The following is a 9577-nucleotide window of genomic DNA, read 5'->3' as shown; positions in this document are numbered from 1 at the left end:
CTGCTGCCATTCCTGAGCAAGCTCTGCACTGGTGGTGCCCCGATCCTGCAGCTGAATGAACTTTAGGAGACGGTCCTGGCACATGCTGGACTTTCTTAGGTGCCCTGATGCCTTCTTCACAACAATTGAACCTCTCTTCTTGAAGTTCTTGATGATCCGATAAATGGTTGATTTAGGTGCAATCTTACTAGCAGCAATATCCTTGCCTGCGAAGCCCTTTTTGTGCAAAGCAATGATGACGGCACGTGTTTCCTTGCAGGTAACCATGGTTAACAGAGGAAGAACAATGATTTCAAGCACCACCCTCCTTTTAAAGCTTCCAGTCTGTTATTCTAACTCAATCAGCATGACAGAGTGATCTCTAGCCTTGTCCTCGTCAACACTCTCACCTGTGTTAACGAGAGAATCACTGACATGATGTCAGCTGGTACTTTTGTGGCAGGGCTGAAATGCAGTGGAAATGTTTTTTGGGGATTAAGTTCATTTTCATGGCAAAGAGGGACTTTGCAATTAATTGCAATTCATCTGATCACTCTTCATAACATTCTGGAGTATATGCAAATTTCCATCATAAAAACTGAAGCAGCAGACTTTGTGAAAATTAATATTTGTGTCATTCTCAAAACTTTTGACCATGACTGTATACGCACTACATGTACGAAGTTTCCATCTGATGCGTTGTGCATGAAATATGAAAAATTCTGAAAGTGTTTTTGTTAAGAGAGGGATTTGATTTTAGGAGCCATACGAGATAATTGTTTTACATTGCACAGTAAGTAGTCACGTCACCGAGTGAGGTCAGAGAGTGTGTCAGCCTGACGGAACCGGCCCTTCGAGCAGAGTGAATAAAAGGATGGGTTACGAATTAACCTATCAGACCAGAAAACGTGAAAGTGGCTGCTACACATTTTAAATGGTTGGAACTTTGAATCTCAACACGAGGTGAAGAAAATAAACTCACCTCCTGGACAATCACTGGTACGGCTGAGTCCTAAGTAAGGTATCTTCGAAAGTGAATTTAAGTAGGACCATCTGCTACTGTGCTCAAACCATCGTATTACGCTACTATCATCACCCCACTGGGGAACCATCGATACGGCTGGCTAGCCTATCTTCAAAGAAGGAACTTCCAGAGCAACGGGAAGGAAAATCAATTCTGTAGTTCTGTTCAGGACTACATGACAGTCATGTCATTGGAGACCGGACAACTATGAAGAAGGACATTGTGAACCATTTTGGACAAGAAGAGCCTTACAAGCGTGCCGTGAAATGGCCCAACCCCTTTCCAAGGCGGCCCGGTTCACCGAGAGATCCCCGGCGAACTAAGACATTTCACGTAAACACATTCATAATTTCTTACTCAAAACGGGCGGCAGTTTGTGTGCAAAGTATATGGGTACTGTAGTTGAGAGTGGTTTCTGAATGAAAGTCGCCATGTTGTTGTCATTCTGCTAGGAACCTGTTTTCTCCAGTCAATAACCGGTGCAGAGTGTGTATGTTTATTCTGGGTTCTCATTTAATTAGCAAGTAAATAAATAATTAAACCAATTTGTGTAGTACTGAATCATAAGTAAGGCTCGGGTTTTTGCAGATGCAAGGAGGTTACGATTTTCAGAATGATGATATGATACGAGGTTATGATTAATAAGTTGACTGTTTATAGATGTGATAGGTAAAGACCTTTTAGAGTTTAATTTGTGAGATAGTAACTCTTTAAAGAACCGCTCTTGTGGTGCCCCAGATACTAATGAGTTAATTGTTATATGATTAATTTAGTTGGTTAACAACAGACTTCAGATTAATGTTAAAGTCACGTCACGACAGAGAATAACATTGATGTATATACGGACACGGTGACTGAGATCATCAGGAAGTGTATAGGGGATGTTGTTCCCACTGTGACTATTAAAACCTATCCATAGATAGATGGCAGCATTCGCGCTAAACTGAAAGCGTGAACCATCGCATTTAACCATGGCAAGGTGACTGGGAATATGGGCGAATACAAACAGTGTAGTTATTCCCTCCGTAAGGCAATCAAACAGGCAAAACGTCAGCACAGAGACAAAGTGGAGTCGCAATTCAACGGCTCAGACACGAGACGTATGTGGCAGGGTCTACAGACAATCAAGGATTACAAAAGGAAAACCAGCCACGTAGGGGACACCGACGTCTTGCTCCCGGACAAGCTAAACACCTTCTTCGCCCGCTTTGAGGATAACACAGTGCCATCAAGGCGGCCCGCTCCCAAGGACTGTGGGCTCTCGTTCTCCGTGGCCGACGTGAGTAAGACACTTAAGCGTGTTAACCCTCGCAAGGCTGCCGGCCCAGACGGCATCCCTAGCCGCGTCCTCAGAGCATGCGCAGACCAGCTGGCTGGAGTGTTTACGGACATATTCAATATTCCCCACTTGCATCAAGATGTCCACCATTGTCCCTGTACCCAAGAAAGCAAAGGTAACTGAACTAAATGACTATCGCCCCGTAGCACTCACTTCTGTCATCATGAAGTGCTTTGAGAGGCTAGTTAAGGATCATATCACATCTACCTTACCTGACACCCTAGACCCACTTGCTTGTGCCCCCCCCCCCCCCACTTGAGGCACAGATCTCTTAAAATGTTTTCTTTAATTTTATATTATAATAGTTGCTAATTTTGTGTTGCATTAATGTTGCATTCTTTATCATTAAAACATAAAAAATTTAAAGAAACAATGGTGTGATTTTGTTTGATTGATGGGAATCTACACTGCAACAGCCTATCACGGCCTTAATAAAAAGAAAGTTAGGCTACGTACGTGACGTAGCCTACGTCAGTGTAGCCACTCAACAGTTACCGCGTATTTTTGAAAGCTGGATGAGTTTTCGCCGGCTTACTCGCTTCAGTTCGTCATGGATATCCGTAAGTGGTTGAAAAGCCCTCCTCTGCCAAATTGGATACGACACCGACACCTCCTGATGTTGTAGTTGGAGAAGGAGACCCTGGATGACCGTCTGAGCCTGATGCTAGTAGCTCCGTGGAGTCCGACCCTGGGCCTAGCAGGACCTGCAGGTCAAGTGCAACCGCAACTGGGGCAGCATTTAGGCCACAACTGCCTGTTGAATCAGTGGGTGTGAGTGACCTCGGCATGGACAAACCCAAAGAGGTTGTGTTGAGGAAATATCCAGTCAAAATGTTTGGTTAAAAAAAACGATCATTTTCCTCTAGCTGGTATTTGAACAGGGACTGGCTTGAGTACTCAGTGGAAAAGGACTCCACATTTTGTTATGCCTGCAGGAAATTCAAATCTGTATCATCGGACGCGACCTTCTCCATTAAGGGATTTAATGATTGGAAACATGCAATTGGAACAGGCAAGGGCTTAAATAAGCATGCAGCTTCAAAAGAACATTTAGCCTGTGAAAAACGTAGAGAGACAGGAAAAGAGATTTCCACTCTCTTAAATTCAGAGCAACTGGCTCACAACAGATACTACATGTCAGCTGTAATTGATATGCTGGAGTTTTTTGTGGTGAATCAATTGCCATTACGTGGAGATAATGCTGGTTTTGCCAGTGTGCTAGATGATAATAGCTCAATGGGGCTGTTTTTCTCTCTTTGAGTACACCATGCGCAAAGATCCCGAACTGACACGGATTGTCAGTGTGAGCGCCTCTTGGTAATGGCCACATCTGAGAAAGGTGATGCAGAGGCTCTGACAGGTGTCATCATTGATGAGCTCACCAGCGCCGGACTCAGCACGGACAATATCCTGAGTCAAGTTAATGATGGCGCATCACTCAAGTCTGGCAGGCATGGTGGTGTGCAGAAATTGCTCCAAAACAAGCTGGATCGTAACATACCATATATTCACTGCTTTAATCACCAACTTCATCTGGTTGTGATTCATGCCATGTCCAGTGAAGCAGCTGTCGATGATTTTTTTGGAGTATGCAACATGCTGTACAACTTCATCAGGAAGCCAACCGTGGCTATTCTGTACAAAGGCGATACCTTGAAACGTCTCTTGGACCAGAGATGGACTGGCCACTTGGCAACGGTCAAAGTTGTGGTGAAGAGTTTTCACGACATATCCACATTACTGACCGAGGTGGAAAACACACGAGGCCTTGGAGCGGAGGTGCGCGTCGAGGCTACGGGGCTGCTTCGTGCCATTACGCAGCGCAGTTTTCATTTCATTGCGCACCTTGTTATGAAACTGTTGTCACTTTTCGAGCCGCCTAACAGACTACTACAAGCCGAAGATATGGACTTGTTCACTGCGGTGACACTTGTGAACAGCGCTTCTGACTGCGTGAAGACACTGAGCACAGAAAACAAGTTTTCTGCACTGTGGGATCTCTGCGCTCCTCCAGCATCGGCCACCGAGGCTGTGCCGGTGACCGACCCTGGTCCAAGCAAGAGAAGACGCACAATTAATAAGAACCTCCGCGGATTTGCAGTTGAAGAAACAGTTGGTCAGCCACAAAGTGACATAGATGAAAAGACTGAGTTCATGAGATTGTTTTACAGTGTTATCGATGCTGTGCAAGGAGAGATGAATGCACGTTTTGGAGAGCGCAGTATCGAGCTCAATGGCGCACTGGCTGCTTTGAACCCAGAGGCCGAGGATAATTTCCTGGACCCATCAAAGGTAACCCCTCTCCTGTTATTAGCTGGAACTGATGTGGTTGAATCTGAATATACTGTGGCTCATGAGTTCCTGGTGAAGAAAATGACTGACACCCCGGTTCCCCCCGAAGATGGAAAATGGACAATAGTCAACATCCTCAGCACATTCAACTGTGCACTCCAGGCTATGCCGACTGTTCTCACATCCTACACACTTGCCCTAACTTTAGGAGCTTCCACAGCAATGTGTGAAAACTAATTTTCCACGCTCAAAAGTGTCTTCTCAGAGCATCGGCGCAGTATGCTGCACAGACGCAAGGCCCAGCTGATTCAGTTTGCTTTTGAAAAGGACCTCACTCACAAGTTTAAGTCCGAGTGGAAGGATACTTTGATGAGGAGGTTCTGCTCGGAGAAACGCCGCCTCCCGCTGTACCGACAGGAGGGACTGGAGAGAGGACAGCGCTGCCTCCACTCAAAGTACCGGTAGGTTCAAAGTCTCTGTGTGTGTGTGTATATGCGTGCGTGTGTGTGTCTCATGGCAATGCATATCCCTCTGTTGACTGCTTTAAAATGCAATGTTTGAGAGCTGCTTCTGGTGTTACATCTAATATGTTGTATAGTCAAGTGTTTTATGGATATTCATAACATTGCTTCTATGTAATGTGGTGTAGGCTATAGGCTACCTGGTCATATTGCTGTTGGTTATGTTTAATGTGATGATTACGTGCTGCGCAAATAGAGTATACGATTATTATAAATATACGTACTGTAGGCTAATAATAATTGTGCCCTGCCCTCCCATGCATTTCATATGCCCCCCTTAAGACTGAGGTCTGGCAACAGGTCTGCCTCTACCTTACCTGACACCCTAGACCCACTTCAATTTGCTTACCGCCCCAATAGATCCACAGACGATGGAATCGCCATTGCACTGCACACTACCTTATCCCATCTGGACAAGAGCAATACCTATGTAAGAATGCTGTTCATTGACTATAGCTCAGCCTTCAACACCATAGTACCCTCCAAGCTCATCATCAAGCTCGGGGTCTTGGGTCTGAACCCCGCCCTGTGCAACTGGGTCCTGGACTTCCTGACGGGCCGCCCCCAGGTGGTGAAGGTAGGAAACAACACCTCCACTTCACTGATCCTCAACACAGGGGCCCCACAAGGGTGCGTGCTCAGACCCCTCCTGTACTCCCTGTTCACCCATGACTGCGTGGCCACACGTGCCTCCAATTCAATCATCAAGTTTGCAGACGACACAACCATAGTAGGCCTGATATCCCAAACAATGACGAGACAGCCTACAGGGAGGAGGTGAGGGCCCTGGCGGAGTGGTGCCAAGAAAATAACCTCTCCCTCAACCTCAACAAAACGAAGGAGCTGATCGTGGACTTCAGGAAACAGCAGAGGGAGCACGCCCCTATCTACATTGATGGGACCGCAGTGGAGAAGGTGGAACGCTTCAAGTTCCTCGGCATACACATCACTGACAATCTGAAATGGTCCACCCACACAGACAGTGTGGTGAAGAAGGCGCAACAGCGCCTCTTCAACCTCAGGAGGCTGAAGAAATGTGGCTCTTCAACAGTGAAGAGGCGACTCCGGGATGCTGACCTTCTAGGCAGAGTTGCAAAGAAAAAGCCATATCAGACTGGCCAATAAAAAGAAAAGATTAAGATGGGCAGTCTGAGATATGGCTTTTTCTTTGCAACTCTGCCTAGAAGGTCAGCATCCCGGAGTCGCCTCTTCACTGTTGACGTTGAGACTGGTGTTTTGTAGGTACTATTTAATGAAGCTGCCAGTTGAGGACCTGTGAGGCACCTGTTTCTCATACTAGACACTAATGTATTTGTCATCTTGCTCAGTTGTGCACCGGGGCCTCCCATTCCTCTTTCTATTCTGGTTAGAGCCAGATTGCGCTGTTCTGTGAAGGGAGTAGTACACAGCTTTGTACGAGAACTTCAGATTCTTGGCAATTTCTCGCATGGAATAGCCTTCATTTCTCAGAACAGTAATAGACTGACGAGTTTCAGAAGAAAGTTATTTGTTTATGGCCATTTTGAGCCTGTAATCGAACCCACAATTGCTGATGCTCCAGATACTCAACTAGTCTCAAGAAGGCCAGTTTTATTGCTTCTTTAATCAGCACAACAGTTTTCAGCTGTGCTAACATAATTGCAAAAGTGTTTTCTAATTATCAATTAGCCTTTTAAAATGATAAACTTGGATTAGCAAACACAACGTGCCATTGGAACACAGGACTGATGGTTGCTGATAATGGGCCTCTGTACGCCTATGTAGATATTCCATAAAAAATCAGCAGATTCCAGCTACAATAGCCATTCACAACATTAACTATGTCTACACTGTATTTCTGATCAATTTGATGTTCTTTTAATGGACAAAGAAATTGCTTTTCTTTCGAAAACAAGGACATTTCTAAATGACCGCAAACTTTTGAACAGTAGTGTATATTATTTAGTATGCAGTATGTAAAGACAAGATTAAATTGTAGAATAATCTGATTGGTGACAATATTATCACCTGTGAATGATGTATTATCACTTGTAAGGCAAGAAACAGCATAATACAGCATTTTCCCCCAACTTTTACATATCATGTAGCCTAGCCCATAAGCCTATATGTTTTGATAAGGTTTGTATCACAACTAAAGTGGCCAAATAACTCCAAACATAGCCTATAGGCCTAGCACTCCAGGAACACGGTTGGAGAGCACATAGCCTAGTGAAACTTGTTCTTATAAGCCCAGTCATTGCGCAATCGCGTGTGAAAACAGTTTTGACTGGCCACCATTTAAAAGAGAATCCCAGCTTTCCCATGCTGCTATATTTAGTAGCCTACCTGGCATACATAGGCGGCGCATGAGTTTCAAGTTTAGGAAAGCTAATTTTCACCTTTATAATAAATTATTCCATGCATCATCGCATTTGCAGACTTATGTAAGATCGCCTACTATTTGTAATGTGATGAGTAGATTGGACAGTCATAATTTAGGCTAATAATATAACTCAATCACTGTTTGCAAAAAAGATGACAACAACATAGCATGGCAGCAACACATGACAACACAGCATGGTAGCAACACAACACGACAACAACATGGTAGCAACACAACATGGCAGCAGCACAACATGGTAGCAGCACAAAACATGGTACAAACATTATTGGGCACAGACAACAGCACAAAGGGCAAGAAGGTAGAGACAACAATAGATCACGCGAAGTAGCCACAACTGTCAGTAAGAGTGTCCATGATTGAGTCTTTGAATGAAGAGATGGAGATAAAACTGTCCAGTTTGAGTGTTTTTGCAGCTCGTTCCAGACGCTAGCTGCAGCGAACTGAAAAGAGGAGCGACCCAGGGATGTGTGCGCTTTGGGGACCTTTAACAGAATGTGACTGACAGAATGGGTGTTGTATGTGGAGGATGAGGGCTGCAGTAGGTATCTCAGATAGGGGGGAATGAGGCCTAAGAGGATTTTATAAATAAGCATCAACCAGTGGGTCTTGCGACGGGTATACAGAGATCACCAGTTTACAAAGGAGTATAGAGGGCAGTGATGGCCGAATGGTAAAGAACATCTAGCCGCTCGAGAGCACCCTTACCTGCCGATCTATAAATTACGTCTCCGTAATCTAGCATGGGTAGGATGGTCATCTGAATCAGGGTTAGTTTGGCAGCTGGGGTGAAAGAGGAGCGATTACGATTGAGGAAACCAAGTCTAGATTTAACCTTAGCCTGCAGCTTTGATATATGCTGAGAGGACAGTGTGCCATCTAGCCATACTCCCAAGTACTTGTATGAGGTGACTACCTCAAGCTCTAAACCCTCAGAGGTAGTAATCACACCGGTGGGGAGAGGGGCATTGTTCTTACCAAACCACATTACCTTTGTTTTGGAGGTGTTCAGAACAAGGTTAAGGGCAGAGAAAGCTTGTTGGACACTCAGAAAGCTTTGTTGTAGAGCGTTTAACACTAAATCCGGGGAGGTGCCAGCTGAGTATAAGACTGTATCATCTGTATATAAATGGATGAGAGAGCTTCCTACTGCCTGAGCTTTGTTGTTGATGTAAATTGAGAAGAGCGTGGGGCCTAGGATCGAGCCTTGGGGTACTGCCTTGGTGACAGGCAGTGGATGAGACAGCAGATGTTCTGACTTTATACACTGCACTCTTTGAGAGAGGTAGTTAGCAAACCAGGCCAAAGAACCCCTCAGAGACACCAATACTCTTTAGCCGGCACACAAGAATGGAATGGTCTACCGTATCAAAAGTCAATAAAAATAGCACCACAACATTGCTTAGAATCAAGGGCAATGGTGACATCATTTAGGACCTTTAAGGTTGCAGTGACACATTCATAACCTGAGCGGAAACCAGATTGCATACCAGAGAGAATACTATAGACATCAAGAAAGCCAGTCAGTTGATTATTGTCCTGTAATGCAAAATATAAATTGTCCTATAACAGGTAGGATCTGCTTGATCTCCCCCTTTAAATAAAGGACACACCATGGCTGCCTTCCAAGCAATGGAACCTCCCCAGAGAGGAGAGAAGGTTAAAAAGGTCAGAGATAGGCTTGGCGATGATAGGGGCAGCAATCTTAAAGAAGAAAGGGTCTAAACCATCTGACCCAGATGGATTTTTGGGGTCAAGTTTAAGGAGCTCCTTTATCACCTCAGACTCAGTGACCGCCTGCATGGAGAAACTTTATAGCGGGGCAGGGGAAAAGAGGGAGGAGCATCGGGGCTAGTCGCATTAGAAGGGGTGGGAGATGAGGAAATGTTGGACGGGCAAGGAGGCATGGCTGAGTCAAATAGGAATCCTGACTTAATGTGGTGGTGATTAAAGAGCTCAGCCATGTGCTCCTTGTCAGTAACAACCACATCATCAACATTAAGGGACATGGGCAGCTGTGAGGAGAAGGATTTATTCTCCAG

Source organism: Coregonus lavaretus (assembly GCF_964263955.1).
Source record: "Coregonus lavaretus genome assembly, chromosome: 24".
In the NCBI taxonomy this organism is placed as follows: Eukaryota; Metazoa; Chordata; class Actinopteri; order Salmoniformes; family Salmonidae; genus Coregonus; species Coregonus lavaretus.
The sequence above is the reverse complement of the archived record's forward strand: the minus strand, read 5'-3'. Positions refer to the sequence as shown.